This window comes from Dipodomys merriami, unplaced genomic scaffold, assembly GCF_024711535.1.
Source record: "Dipodomys merriami isolate MVZ:Mamm:240054 unplaced genomic scaffold, mDipMer1.0.p SCAF_15, whole genome shotgun sequence".
NCBI lineage: Eukaryota > Metazoa > Chordata > Mammalia > Rodentia > Heteromyidae > Dipodomys > Dipodomys merriami.
Window position 1 is genome coordinate 2,282,856 of NW_027202826.1, and position 16,826 is coordinate 2,299,681.

A 16,826-nucleotide genomic window follows, 5' to 3' on the forward strand; every position below is an offset into this window, starting at 1 on the left:
TTGGAACCTAGGCCTTTTTCTATAATGCGAGTTTCTAGGCACAGCCTGAGGAATGTCCACAGATTTCAGAATTAATGCCCAAATTATTATTTCACTTTTACAGAACCGAAGGCAGATGGAATGCCTTTGTAGTCACATACTAATGCTTTGGTCTTTATTTTCTTTCTAATTTGTGTGTTATTTGTTATGTCTAGAATGAGTTGCTGCGCATTTTTGACAAGTTATCCCAATATGTAGTTTTTAAAGAGTTTTACTTTGAGATGTGAGGATGTCTGCCCCGGGCACACTCATGGGGCGCTCCTAGACACTTTGTTACTGGCCTCTACGCTCTGCCCCGTGGGTGTGATTCAGGCTTTTTCTTCTTTCACAGGCTTCACGTGGCCATTTGTTAACTTTTGGGTTTCTTTATGCATTGTAGGATTCTTTAAGTACTCCAGTAAACATACCTTGGAATTTTTTTAATTTTGCAATAATATTACTTTAGAGTGATGAATGCCAATGATTTAAATTGAAAAATTACCTTCACTTATACAATGTAATAAAAGTCTTGTTGGCACTGACTACATATATTTATTTACCATAAAGCTACAAAAAGATTCATGATCCTAAAAGCAAAGTCAGGAGGACAGAAACATGTTGCAGAGTGATAAGCACCAAGGCATGTATTTAAGGTATGGCTGGTTACCTTTAAACATAGCCAAACGTAGGACCAAAAATAACACTTTGCTCAACAAAACATAAAAACATGCAGAGATCTGGAATACAACAAATAATTTTTACTTAACCAACAATAAACTTAGTCTATTTTTAATTAATGTGATATTTGCTAAAAATATTCATATACCACCTTCTTCCCTTAACACTCACTTCACACAACTAACATTGTTCCAGTATCAAAGATTGATCTTTTGTTATACTAGAAACATGATGAATTATGTAGATTTACTGTCAGAGGTTTTGATAGAAATACTATTTAATCCTTTTGGTATATTGTTTCAGGTAATAAAAACATTGAAAAAGTATTAAACCTTGAAATCCACAAATATGTCTTTTTTATGTCTTAACTTCTTTTGTCAGTGGTTTGTAAATTTTAATGAGTAAATCTTTCATTTACTTATGTATTTCATTTAATAAGTTAAAAGTTTTGCATGTCGAATAAGTTTTTCTTTTCTTTTTTTTTTTTGGTCAGTTGTGGGACTTGAACTCTGGGCCTGGTTGCTGTCCCTCAGCTCTTCAACTCAAGGCTAGTGCTCTGCCTCTTGAGCCACAGCCCCATTTCCAGTTTTCTGGTGATTTATTGGGGATAAGAGTCTCACAGACCTTCCTGCTGGGCTGGCTTTGAACTGCAATCCTCAGATCTCAGCCTCCTGAGTAGCTAGGATTATAGGTGTGAGCCACTGGTGCCAGGCTCCAATAAGTATTTTTGTACATTGATTCTGGGCCCTGATTCCATTTTTAGTGCTTGTAACACTTTACAAGGATCTCTTGGTTTTATACAATTCAATTTCTATACATTTGACTATATGTGTATGTTGTATATACTATGTAATTATCAAATACACATATGTATCATATATGTGTATGTTCAAATAGAAACTATAATGTGTTTCCTTTAAAAGTAAAGATAAAAGTTCTCAACTTAAGAGAAAAAGAAAAGTCTCCTATGCTGAGGTAGAACAATTTGAGAGGAGGCCCACAGAGAAAGCCTACTTATATACATTTTATTCTAGTATATGGTAACCATTATCCTGCTCCTTACTTATTTACTCATGGTTTTGAGACAGGACTCATTGGGTAGTTCAGGCAGCTCTGCTACGCACTAGGTAACTACGAGTAAATTCGGATTTTCCTGACTCAGCCACCACTGCAGGCTGATGGGACCCTGCCCAGCAATGGTGGTTTCATTCTATTCTATGTTATTGCTGTTAATTTTCTCTTGTGTTTGCTTTCTATTTTAAACTTTGTTTCATTTATCTAATTATAGAAGAAAGATTATATTTACAGCCCAACACTGTCTGTGATTTCCTCATGCACTCAGGTAAGGAAGCACGGCTACGGAAGGTTGTGTCCCTTCAAATACACCTTGGGCGGAATGATCCTGAGCTGTTTAAATTTCTTTATTGATATTGGAGCCTCTATCGCTTGCAAACTATGATGTGATGAGCATTGAATTTCTTTAAGTACGTGATCATTAAAATCTTTGACTAAATATAAAACATCTCCCTGGTTTGACACGTTTTGTTGACAGGAGAGGAGAACATTGCGCTGTGGGCTTGTTTCATTTATCAGAAGAGACCTGGGACTGGTCTTTGTCGGCACTCGAGGAATGAGACGTCCACGGAGGCCTTTCGTGGCTGGGGACTGCGACCCAGGGCTGGGACATGCGGCCTGGGTCTGTTCCTGCCCCGAGCCCCTGCCACACTGGGAGAATGGGCATCCTGGGCGCGTGGATGTGCCCGCACGCATGCCCTGCTGTAAATGATGCAGAACTTTCAACACTTTGAAATCACTGCGTGCTTTCTTCATAGGTCAAGTGTGTGGCGTATCGGGGCTATTTCAAATAGGTGAGCCCAAGGACTGTATTTTAGAGCTAACTAGGAAAGACAAGGAATGGCAAGAGTTGAATACCAAATTGTTTTATTTTTCCAAACAAGGAGAAATGATTTTTTTTGAACATGGCCTCAAGGAATTTTCCTTCCACTCTACAAGCGAATGGTTCATGGTGAGTTAGAAAACAAAAAAAAGTAAAATACTGTGTAACTATCAAAACCAAGGCACAGTAGAGCACTGAGAATCAATATACTAACGCTACAGAATGTGAGGTGTATTTATGTTCTTTTCCTTCATGCGATTAGAGTCTTATTCAGGGGGAAAATATCAGGATAAGGTAACCAGCAACTTTTTGTCATCAATACCATCAAAAACAGTACATTTCTGGATTAGGTCCTGCAACTGAAATTAAAACACACACACACACACACACACACACACACACTTCACTGGAAAAGTGAGTGAACTCCAGGTGTAATCTGGTTTTTATGTACTGGGATTACCTCCCTTATTTCATAAAATGTGTCCTGGTTTTGTTACTCTCAGGAGACTCAGAGTGTAGAATGCATGGGAGTGGCTGGGAACGTGAACACCTGGGAGAGTAAAATGCACTGTGTGGCCTCTAGTCATTTAGCAGTGGCTGGCTCTGTGTCTGCTGTCACCTGGACCTGAGTTTCGGCAGCAGGCAGAGGCTGAATCCACACAGCGCATCCCAGAAGACACAGGAAATGGAGTGTTGCCTGGGTGGAACTGGCAGGCCACTCTGGGAAAGGGTTTGCAGTCACCTGACAAAAGGCAAGTACACCTATAATCTCCAAATAGTTTAGTTTTTAATATTCATGGCAAATTTGTTATGCGAAGACGGGTTGCTAAGAGACCAATTAGGAGAGGCCTGGCATTCACATTTTTAGAGTAATTGTTATTCAGCTCATGTGGACAGAGTTTTCCCATTGTTGAGTGCGTGATTCAGTGACAGCTCGGGGTACGTGGCCAGCTCATGGCAACTTGCCTTTATCAGAAACTCTACACCTACAAGCCAGAACTCCTGACTTTGCCCTCATCCCAGTTCTTGGTGAGAACAGATCTACTCTTTCTGTTCATCTGAGCTAAGTGGAGTTGGGGAATATTTCATGTCTGACTTATTTAACTTGATGTGATGGTCTCCTATTACATGTTCAGGAATGTATGAAAAAAATCCTTCTGCCTTGTCCCGACCCGCAGGACGTCAACGAGGCCAGTGAACCTAAGCGAGAAGGAATGAAGGGACAAGAGACACGGAGAATGACAGCAAGACAGGGATTCTGATCAAGTTGCAAATTTTTATTTTTCACACAGGAGTATTTATATGCTTGGAATAAGGAAGCTTTTTCATTGGCCATTAAGGAAGCTTTTACATTGGCCGTAGCAGCTGCAGGATGTTTGCTTAGGGCAGGATGAGGGTAGGATTCTGTAAACTCAGCCTCAAGATGTTCCAGTGAGATAGTCAAGCCTATTATGTTGACAGACTCAACTTTTGGCTCCTGACACTGCCTGAAACAGATTCCATTTTATTTTTATTCTACATTTCACTTGTCCACTTATCCTCACATTTGAGTTGTTTTTGCTTCAAAATAAAGGTGTTATGATCATTGAACACAGCCATGTTTTCATTCTTTGAGCAGGTACAGTTAGTAGTAAAGTTACTAGATAACACTGTAATATATTTGTTGTTGTTGTTTTGGTCTAACTAGTGCTCTACTACTGAGCCACAGGTCCACTTCAAGCTCTTGGGTTGTTAATTGGAGGTAAGGATCTCATTCAAAGACTTTCCTGCCCAGCATAACCTGACTTTAAACTCTAATCCTCAGATCTCAGCCTCCAAAGTAGCTAGGATTACAGGTGTGAGCCACCAGTTTCTGACTCTTTGTGTTTGTTGATTTATTTACTTATTTATCTTGAGGAACTGGCCTCTGTTATCTACTAATACTCTTCTAAATGAAAATTACTCTCTCTTTTTTTTTTTAAGATTATCTCAATCTGGAAAAGATGGCACCACATTAAAATAACTATTTTGTCTCTTTTTGTTACTTTTACTGTGAGAATCATAGAAAAATGAATTATGAAAAGAAAATCATGATACCAGAATGTACCTCTAACCTTCCCTTCAATGATCTTATTTTTTTCAGAGACATTAAAATTAATTACTTACAATTAGGTGTTTATTTTACCCTACAAAATGTGTCAAACCTGGTCATTCAAGCAAAATACGTACTGTAGTTTGAGTATATTAAAAAGCTCTGGGTAATTTTAAAAGCTAGTTTAATCATATACTTTCTAAATCTCACAATTTTCTTCCTTTTACAGATTTAGTTTTAATTTTACTGTCCTCTCTTTCAGTAGAGTTTCTCTCTGTGTTACAGCTCAGTGACTAGTCACTTCCATTGTTGATTTTTGGACAGGATTTGTAGAGTGCTTTCTTTTTCTTTTTCTTAGCCCTTTACCACATGAATAGAGATGTCCTGGCAAAGGAAATCTCCTTGTCACCCATTGTTAGGACTGCAAAAAGGTGGTCCTCGTCACTTGCAATCTTAGTGCTCTTGGGATTTGGTTTTATGCCAGCTCATAGGCAGGTTCTTTGTTACAGTATTTTCAAATACAATGATTCAATCTGGTCATTCTACTTCACACATTTCTTTTAGGATATATTTCCAAATGATAGGTTTACTTTGGGGCTCAGGAAGACTTGAATGAAGTTAGGACTACTTCATAATATCACTGAGTTGAGTATTGGAGGAAAAAACGGTCTTCGTTTGGAAATGCCAGTGCTTTATCAGCAGGGATAATGGCCTTTCTAGACATGTGATTTTTTTAACTCATATACTTTTATGTCTTTCCTTTGATTTCTTGCTTTCTGCTGGTACTGGAGTTCTAACCCAGAGCACTTATTTGGTTAGGCCATCTCCCTTCCACTGTACATTTCATTATAATTCCTTCTAAAGTTTTATTATGAATAAAATAAAGTTTTTTTATTTTTTGTCAGTTGTGGGGCTTGAACTCTGGGCCTGGGCGCTGTCCCTTCGCTCTTCAGCTCAAGGTGAGCGCCCTACCACTTGAGCCACAGCGCCACTTCTGATTTTCTAGTGGTGTATTGGAGATAAAAGTTTCACGAACTTTCCTCTGGGCTGGCTTTGAACCGCAATCCTCAGATTTCAGCCTCCTGAGTAGCTAGGATTACAGGCATGAGCCACTGGCACCTGGCAAAATAAAGTTTTTATAGAAAAGCACAGAAAGAGAGGAATTGAACAGGGAAAAGAGAGAAGTAATGCGTACTAAATTTGGCATTTAGTCACATTTAACTACATTTTCTCATAGACATAGTAATTTATGATTCTGGCTAAGCACAGGAGTACAGTCACAGTGATCGTGAGTTTTAATGTATACTTTCCTATATTCTCCAATTATTTACAGGTATTCCTCTATGAAGTCCAAAAGCACGTAAAAAGCAATAAAAATTTCAGCTGTCGTTTTACGTAAAGCAGTTGGTCTTTGGTAAAAGCCTTAAGCGCTCAGCATAAAACGTAAAGTAACACATGTAAGTGAAGTTTTGAGAAGTTAGGTTACACGGTGTGCGTGTGAGCTGAGGGGCGCTCGGGCGTGCAGAGGGCGTGTGAAGGCTTCCTCGCGAGCAGTGTGGTATCGGGAGCGAGGCAGCCGTTCTGTGGTGTCCTGAAGATGATTTACATCGGGGAACGGCAGGGACAGTGCCGTGTCCGCTCCCTCAGACTCCTGCCTATACGTTTTAAGCCAAAGACCACGCTAGCTACTAAACGCTGTCCAACAATGAGTAACGTCTAAATATTTTTAAGATGATTTCATTGCCTCTTCTTGCGTTTTTTTTTTCCACCAGCTACAAAACCTTCTTTGATTTGTGATTTTGTGGCAGTATGCATTTCAACTCTCCATTTCCTAAATTGTTGTTCACATAATGTTTAAAAATCAAGAGCAAACTTTGAAAATTATTCTATGGATATTAGCTAGTGCACAGTAATCACCAAAATAACTCAAAATACTGAAAATAACAAGACGATGATTAGATTCCAAACATACATTTGATATACATAAATACTGATGAGCTAGTTAGATTACATGTATAATCCCATCATGGGTAAATCTTCCATGTGTCTATATGTACAGATTATGTATGCACATGCAAATATGCATATATACCTAAATATAACTGATGCAGTGCTATTGTAATTCGTTATACTCAGGAAAATTAATACTATTTATAAGATGATTTCACTTATTGTGTTACATTTGTAGAAGTCATTTGTCTCCCCCCCCCCCAGTAGCTTTATTAGAGATACACATTTATCTATCTGAGGAGATGTTATGGTACTAGGACAAAACTGATGATCTTCCTTCACCTTGAAGAGCTTAAATCTAACCTTCTTTATTAGAACATCTGGAACTTTCCCATGACATCAAGCATTTGCAAAGTATTTTCCATAAAAAATAGTTCAAGTTTATTTAAATGCTTTCTAAAAACTCATGTTTTATATATGTATAACTGTTACCAGTTCTGAAAGGTGTGTTTTGCATACTTAAATTTTATAAAGACAACTTTGTGATTTATAGCACTGCATTTGTCACCATGAAAATAATTTCATTATGAACTTCTATATATGTTAATAATCTTTAGTGCATGAACCCACTCAAATACACTTAAAGAAGTGTAGTGGTTGGGGAAATAGTTTACTTCATGGTAATTTGGTTATTTCCTTAAGAACAAATAATTTCCTCTGAAGATTTCACAATGCTTGAATCATATAACAATTGTGCATACATTCACATGGAAGTACAATTGTTATGTCATATTTACATCACTATCTAAATATCTATTGAAGACATGTTATGAACAACCATGGATGAAAAAGCCAAAAGCAGGAAAATTACAAATTGTCTTGATATGGTTCAGTGTACTTATAAAAAAAGATAAACACAAAGAACAATCACAACAGGTGTCTTATAATCTTACCTATCACACATACACATACACACACATACAGTGCGGGAAAAACAAACCTCAACTGTTGTGAATGTATGACATAAGCCAGCCCAATTGGGAAAAATGAAGCTCCAAGAGAGACAATGCTGGAGGTAGGTTTTACCAGTGGATTGCAAGAGTCTACATTTCTCATCAAAGGGAAAAGGTCTGCAGAGATGAACTGGCTAGGGGAAGCAGATTGGTTTTCATTTGTGCTGTAGCATATGGTATGTGATAAAAACAGACAGGGATCAAGTGTGGAAGCCATGATGCCACCTGCAGTGCCCGAGAATTTGTATTTCATATGGCATTACAAATTCTTTTCTGTGAAGGTAAAGCAGAATCAGAGATTCCCAGACAGAAATTTGTCTTGCAGGAATTTTACATTTAAAATCAAACAAAGAAGAGTCTCTCATCAAACTTTATCCTCCTCTGTATACTTTTATATACTTAATATTTATTTGCACATATTTTTTTCTGTCTGGGACCACGAATGTGAGTTTCGGCAGCCAACTTCCGTCCTTTCCCATGGAAATAGGAGTTATTCTTGAGAAAACTTGAACTCACCTGGCATTCAATGCCAGCTGGCTGCTCAATGAGCACAAACCACATATGTGTCCTGAGATCTTTTCTTCTTTCTCTGTGAAGTCAGCACTCATGTGGCTGCCAAAAAATGATAGCGACCATCCTCTGAACTGTATTCTATAGATTTCTATTGGCATGAGTCAAGCTGAATATAGTGAGGGGCATTTCCTTACCTGCTTATCAGGTGAACTTGTTTTTTAAAAAATGTTCTGGCCTCTATTCAACCTATTTCCTATCTCTCATTTTAACCAGATTCAATGCTTACTCTGCTTGGTAAGTAGTGTTCTCTTGCATGAATTCCCATGTTTCACAATTAATCTGTCCTAGGGATATGGTTTCAAAGTGGCAGTTGTTGAACTTATTTGTTCTAAATCCCCTAAGGTTCTCCTTTCCTCTAATATAAAGAACCACTCCTCTTAGCTTTTCAGGAAAGACCCCAGTGCCTCTGGCATTTATATTTCTTTCCTGCCTCTTCTTGAATTTACCCACCAACGCTGACTGGCCTCCTCGAGTTTCCTGAAAAGGATCGCACATTTCCTCCTGGCCTGGCATCTGAGCTCAGCAAGCCCACTCTTCATCCACGGAAAGACCGCCTCTACCCTTCCTGCTCAGAACTCTCTGCTCGCTGTTCACGATGGAATTGCAATGCTGCTTTGTTTATGGCCAGGGACATTGAGCATGTCTTCATGTATTTATTGGCCAGCTGGATTTCTTCTGAGAAGTGTCTGTTTAGCTCTTGCCTGATCGGGATGGGGTGGACACATAAATTGACATGTTAAATGGTCACTCCCTGTACAACCATTTGTAAACGTAAACAAACAATCCAAAGAGGAATTATCTGGGTGCTGGTCACTCAGCCCTATAATGATGGCCCCTCATGAGGCCAAGATCTGATGGTTAATAGTTTGAAACCAGTCCAGGCAGAAAAATGCATGAGATTGCATCTCCATGAAACAACACAGTATCAGTGTGAAGGCTGGGCTCACGTACAAGCGTACTCATCAAGCCAAGCCCGCTCATCAAGCATGACAGCAGAAGGCAGAGGTCACACTCTGAAGACGTGTGTGTGCATCAATACATACTCGATAGATGAGAAGACCCTGAGTTCACACTCTGAAGATGTGCGTGCGTGCATCTGTGTGTGCATTGATACCTACTCGATAGATGTGAGATTAGAGAATGGACACTTTTCCAATGTGTTTACTCTTCCTCACATTTATTTTTAAATAATAAATCACTGTTGGATTATTTTAAATGTAAGGAGAGAGTTATTCAATAACAAAGTCAGACATTTAAGTGAGCAAATTGGGCTAAATTGTTTTCAAGAAAACTGCAATTATTTTCAAGAGAACTGAAAGCTAGTACATTTACATTATGGATCATTATTTTTTTTTTCAGTCTGAATAATTCACATAAAATACCATTATGGAAAAGACAAACCATGGCATGGAAAATACAAGTTAATTAAGAAAAATGCCATAGGAAAATGAGGGATTGATCAGTAGTAAATCTGAACTTGGTTAAGATTAGTATTAAAATGCTAATAGACCACATTTCTGTAAAATAAAATATTTGATAAATCTTGCATGAATTATTCAATTTATTGATTTTGTTATATGTAATTGAGAATAACTATGTCTGGCAAAATAGATTTTAAAAAATGGTTTTAATATATTATAGGGAAACACCATCCCCAGTAACCAGAACACATTTTCTTATAATATCTCTTGCAAAACTGTTTTGTTGTCTTTAATATATAATTTAATAAAGAGTAAAACAAAACAATAATGACAAAACCCCAGTAATTTCTATTGCATTGTTTTAATTAGGGAATTTTTTTTACTTGATTATCTCATTATGCTTTTTTTTTAATTCAAGGACTCACTTTCAATCCACTGTATTAAATAATTTGATGGAATTATTTCAGTTTTATAGGGATTCTTGATTTAAGTTTAAATATACTTAATGCAAAATAGTATAACTTTATGACCTCTTAGATGCTGCTTTAAAATAGTGTTTTTAATCATTTACAGATGGGCATTTTATAGACTTTATAACAAGTTTTATTTTTGAAATAAAATACTGTGACATTGAGCAATAATATCTTTCTTTTTCAATAAGTCATAATAGAAGGCAGGTGCCCTGGGAACTTTTGAAGATGTAATTGCTCCTATCCTCATACTCTGCTATATATTAGGAAAAGCTTCTTGTAAGTGTGTTGATTTATTCATAGCTACTAAACAACTGAGGAGAAAATGGTTGTCAGGCATGTGTACTGAATCACATAGTTAAAACAACAAATTGAATTTATACAAACAGTCCTGACAGAACTGTCATCAAATGAACTTCTTTGCAAGTTATAAGTTCATGCATTTATCATTAGCCTATTAATTAACTTACTGTTATAACTTCTTTAAGGTACCAAGATTCGTGAGTAAATTTTTTGTATGCACTATAATAATTTACAAAAATACTACAATATTTTAACAAATAAGCATATTCTTAAGTAAGAAGGCAATAAACAGCATTCGATTACTTAATGTTTGGATATTAATGGTAAGAAACTGACTATTTATACCTGACTTTTCTGTCAAATATCACGCAGTCTAGATTTGACTATTGTCATTCTTCACAGTCTTCTTGAAGTGAACATGTGGAAGAACACCGAGGAAACAAAACCCTCCATGTTGAGAACCATGCATGGAACAGAGCACAGTTCCAGGATGCTGGGTTTTGCACTCTGTGCATGAAAAGTTCATCACACATACCATCACCAGTTCCATGCAAGGTCAAGATCGTGGTGATCAATAAAGGAAAGGTCACCTTAAAAAGATGACTGAGGGTACAGTGAAAACCTACCAAAAATGGAAATATGAGAAACGTTTCTCCGTGGAAACAGTAGCACGTTATGATAAAGTGAACAGAAATTAGTGTGAACAGAAATTAGTGTTCAGATCAAAAGAATCTGCAGCAGGTAAGCATAATATTAAATGGATGTCTAGCCAATTTAAGAGCAACAGAGGACTAGAAGGTCTTTGCGGTATGGAGGAAAGAACGTGGTACAATCTATGATTTTGCAGGTTTGGGGGTTAAGAATTGTTCAAAATCATCCAGATACGAGGATACCGCTGCCTCACAAAGCAACGATTTGGATATGAACTTGCCTTCAGAGCACAGGTGCTTTGCAGGTCTGAGCTCAACGTAGTGGCACAGTTCAGAGGTTCTAGCCAGGGAACGAATCCACCCTCGGCTGAGCAATCCTCAGCCAGCCCAGCCTGCCCGTCTGTCTTCAGAGTTCCTAGTTGGTGGGGCTAGGGGAGGCATGGCTCCTGGAGACTCACACAAGGGAGTGTCTCCTTGGAGGGGTCTCTCGTGATTCCTGCCCCTCCCCGCCCTGTCTCTGTGTCTTGGACACCACAAGGTAAGCAGGACTTTTTCCTATCACACATTCCTTAGCATGATGCAGGACATTATTCCTTAATACCCGGAGGCCAGCCATGGGGCCGAGGGACATGGACTGAAGTCACCAAAGCCATGAACAAAAATAAGTATTTCTTCCTTTAAATATGTTGTTTTTTTTTCTTCCTTTGAATTGAGTGTTTTGTCAGAGTGGCCGAGAGCCGACTAAACACAAGCATCGTGAAATTAATGGCACATTCTTGCTCTGGCATCATCGTACAAGTGAATATTCTGGTCCTAATCTAATTATCTGAGTAAATGGATGCCTATGCCTATTCCTCTCCAAATTTAGACCCAGACCAGAGCCAATGTTAAGTGCAGGCTCCACATGGCAAATATTCACAGGTAACTCTGGCTTAGAGCGTTCTTTCTCAGACTGGAAAAATGTGTGTGTGTGTGTGTGTGTGTGTGTGTGTGTGTGTGAGAGAGAGAGAGAGAGAGAGAGAGAGAGAGAGAGAGAGAGAGAGAGAGAGAGAGAGAGAGAGAGAGAGAGAGAAGACCAGCAAGGGCAAGTTATGTGTAACATGGCTACAGTGGGTCTGCGATGACAATGATGGCTATGCGTATGTAGTCAAATCAAGCGTGCATAGTAGGTTCTGACTAACTAAAATAACAAGTAGTATGTGAAAAACCAAATTAAAAACCGGAAACTCTTCTCACATTTGAAGACTATTCTTGATATTGTTTGATAGTAACTATCTTACACTTTAATTAGTTTCCTGGTTAAGAGTAACCCAAGCTGTAGGTAAGTACTTTTATTATCAGCTCATGTAATTAATAGGTACAAAACACATGGAGAGTGTTCTCTTTAAAATCTAGAGGACGCTGGTAAAATAACTCTGACAAGAGTCCAATTGATTTCTGGTAACAAAAAGGAGTTAATCTTTGCACTAATTATTTTTTGTATAAATCATATCCCTTTCAATATCAGTCCACATCCCTATTGGAAAAACTCTGCAAAACAATCCCTCAGATAATTAAAATCAATAGTGTATTTTTCATGCAGTCTGTGCTCTGACACAGGCTATGAAGAATAGAAAAATATTCCTACTAAAAGATCAAAGTAGACATTACCTGGAGCTATTAATACCTCATTGAGCTCATACCTTACAAATGCATATCAGTTTTTCAGAAATGAAGCCTGTGGCTTTTAAAGAGGAGTCTGGGCTTTCCCATTAAACATATGATGAGCTGGGCGCCGTGGCCCACACCTGTCATCCCAGCTACTCAGGAGGCTGAGATCCTTATCTCCAATTAATCACCAGAAAAACTAGAGGTGGTGCTGTGGCTCAAATTGTAGAGCACTGGTGTTTGAGCTGAAGAGCTGAGGGACAGCGCCCAGGCCCAGAGTTCAGGCTCCACAAACCACAAAAAAACAAAACAAAACAAAAACAAAAAAGCCTGATGAGCATTATTTAACAAAATAAAACACACAGTCCATTGGAAAGGCCATGGGGTTAAAAGGAAAATAAAATGAATGGACCCATCGAGGGAGAAGGAACTGGGAATTATGATGCCACAAGTAAAGACTTTGTGTTTAAAATGATGAAAGAATTCTCGAAATGGACCCTGAGCATGGCTGCGCGGCCTTGCGCGTGTAGGAGTGGCTAAAGTAATCACTTTTTTGTGTTTTATCAATGTAGGAAAATGGGCAGTAATAGAACCAATACACCCAGAGGAGTTGCCTGTGCAGCGCTGCCTGGACTGCAGGTAGCCAACGCCGCTCATCCCTCCCCCGCTGGCCTGGCGTTCCGCCATCTGCTACAGGAGGCCAGTGCTGGAAGAGGGCAGTCCCTGCCAGTCCTGTCCAGGTGCCCCCCAAGACTGTGGAGAGCCCAGGGGGACAGCGCCTTGGGAACTGGGACATCTTTCCCAGACTGATTAGCGCACTTGCAGAGTCTGTTCCGGGAGATTCCCGCTAACAGGTGCTCACCATCTCAAATCAGTCCTGCAGCTATTCATTTGCATCTCTACCTTTATTGCCAACTCGGGCTTCAGGAAGCCCTTCAGTTCCTCCCTGCCCCAGAGGCCTGCAGACCCAGCCGAGCGTGGGGTGGGGGGCACGCTGGGGGCTCATAGCCATCCCAGGGCAAAGGTCAGCGCTTCCATCTCCTGCCACCTGCAACTTTATGGGAGCAAGCGCGCAGATTTCCTGAGCTCCAGAACTAATCAGCAGAGTTAAAAAAAAAAAAAAAAAAGCTTCAGAGGACCTGAGGCTCTGCTGCTACGGGAAGGGGAAGCCAGGAGTTACTGCAGAGAGCGGCCCTGCGGCTGACGCACCTGCTGAGCTGGAAGGTCAGCCACCTGGGCCGGTGGTGAAAGCAGGCTCCTGTGCTTACAACTCCAGACAACCTTTGATGTGCCTCTCCTCCCCAGTCTTCTCTCCTCACCTTTCCTTTTACAAACACATGACACTGGAACATTTTACCCTTCTAATAAAAATATTTGTATAGGGACTAGTTTATAAGCACAATAAAACATCCCATGCTGTGAATTATGGGGTAATAATTCACACCCTGTGCGTTAAATAGAGCTCAGTATAGCCTTATCTCTAACAATGCAAAGGATGTGAATTACTGCATCATAATTCACTTCCTGTTGTGCTATGCTACTTAAATTTCAACTCTTTTGCTGAAAAAAAAACTAGCACTTTATAATCATCTATCTTATTCTAAGATTTGGATCGGGATATATGCCTGAGGAGGACTGTACAAAAATGCAAGACAAACCATAATTCACTACTGCGCAGGACAGGAGCAGAGTTTATATTACATGTGATCTATTGCCATCGGCTCATTTGAATCAAAATAGACGGCCATACTAACAAAAGCACTGAATAAGGAAATCATACTTCATCTACAATGCAAACTTACTCAGCTGTCAGGTTGCCTTCATTGGTGTCCTGAATGTAATTTTGGTCTGTTTGCAGCGTATCTTGTAAATGGAGGCTTGGTTCGTACATATGCTGTTCAGAGGTTACCCAATAGTAAGTAAAGTGTCTTTCCCACCTAGGGTTTTATCTAAGCAGAGACTTCAAACATTGCATTTAATTGTTACCTCTGGACACGTGCCGTGTTTTGGTACATTTGTCAAATTACACGCATTGGAAACCTTTCCCTGCTTGTCTTTCCACGGTTAATTCACAACACCGTTTCTTTTGCCTCTCCCTCCCGTGTTACTTTACTCTAAATCTTATTCTCCAGTGAGTAGAGAGCGAGAGCCAGTCCCACTTCTGCATCTGCCACCTTGCAGAAGACTCGGCCCTCTGCCCTGCAGACAGGAGGCTCAAGGCGAAGCTCTCTCCTCCACCCAGGCCTGACATACTTCTCACTACCGAACCTTGCCTCCTGGACAGACACATGATGCGCCTGCATCCGCATCAGCCTCCACTACAAACACCCCGGGGACATTCATCACCAAAATCATTCTTCTGGCCAACAGCGAACAGACAATGACCAATGACAATATCAAAGCTAAGCCGCCCCTGTGGGGACTGAAAAGCATCCAAAGACACCAAGGTGATACCTTACAAAAACAAACTTATACAAAGTACCTCCTACTCAATAGCCACTGTTCATCTTTCAACAGTTTCACACGAGAAGATTAGTTTATTGAGAATAAGCAACATTAAATACAGGAGACCACATAGTTCACACAATATCCCGTTCTGGAGTCTTACGGGGCTGATCGGCCCGGCCCTTCCACCGCAGGACAAGGCCAGGTTGCGGTGTCAGCGGTACGATTCCCCTATGTCCCCCGCTCTCCTGCCAGCACCCTGAGCTGAAGAACGCTGTCTTCCCGAGGGAAGGCCGAAGTAGCCAGGGAGTCCGTCCCCTAACCTGTGTCCATCGAGAAGCAGTTGCTCCCTGAATTCCACACACACCATTTCATTGTGCTCCTTGCAAAAGTTTAATGACTTCCAAAATGGTCTGCTTTGTGAAGGTGTATTCTACTCCATGAAGACGATCTGTCAAATAACAGCCAAATGTATCTTTTCTTTCGTAGACAGAGCTTTATTTATTTTCCGTTTTCTGCACTTTTTTTTCCACTAGCATGGGGGATTTCATTTCATCCAGGATTTCATTTAGACATATCTGTGTATGCACACAGCCCACTTCAGCAACTCACCCCTCTGTATCTCTCCTTCATCCCTCCTCATTCCCAGACCAATTTCCTAAATTAGCAATGGTGCCAAATCATCATACAAATAAGTATTCCCATGCACATAGCTTTTTTGTTGTTACGTCATGTGATTTTTAGATTTTGATTTCAGAGGCACACAGTTATTTAAGGAAAATGCTTAAGTTTCATCCATTTGCTCAGTGATTGGTTGATAATTCCTGGCCACATACTGCTTGGATCAGAAGTCAAAACACAGGTGCTTTTGCTTACTTCGTTGTCACAGCTTTGTAAGGTAGGCGGGTGATTCGCACCCCTGAACTACTGCAGAGGCTGAGAATTTGAGGGTCTCAGTTTGAGACCAGTCTGCATAGAAGACATTTCTCTACTCCACCTCTCACATAACCAGCACAAAGCAGGCCAGGTCGGTTCTATTGACACCTCCCTGTCAACACATCCAAACGAGGGACTTGGTCACTTCCTGGAGGCCACTCTGAATAGGATGGAGGTGAGTCCAAGGGCAGAAGACAGCATCCCCTCCCCCCGCCCTCCCCCCCAGGACCCTTGGCCTTCCCTTCAGGCTGGGCTTAGACACAATAGGGCATACCCGTTTGTTTTCTATCTAAATCCAAATATTTTAGCACCCAGAAGAACATTGTTGACTTGCATAATGATTCCCAGAGCATTCCTGAAAGAATTACCTAAAAATTAGTCTGCTTTATGTAATTGCGATCGAGATAGCTTGGCTTCTCTTCAAAGGCCATATCTTCTTGACTTACCCTTGCTCTCAAAGGTACATTTATCACACACTACTATTTGTGCCTGAATATATACATTTCTTAATTGCCCGACTCCCAAGTAGAGTGCATTTAGTGTGTTGACATAAAATGAGAGTTGGCAGACGTCACTGGCTACCCTGACATTCAAGCAAAGATGAGTCCTCCAAGGTTACCCTAAGTCCGACTAATCCAGGTATTTTGATATTTTAAGAGTAAACAGAAACAACAAGGACTACCTATGCAGAAAAGTCATTTTGGAGCCAGTAATCACAGTATATGTGAAAAATGAAGGGTTATTACATTTTTTC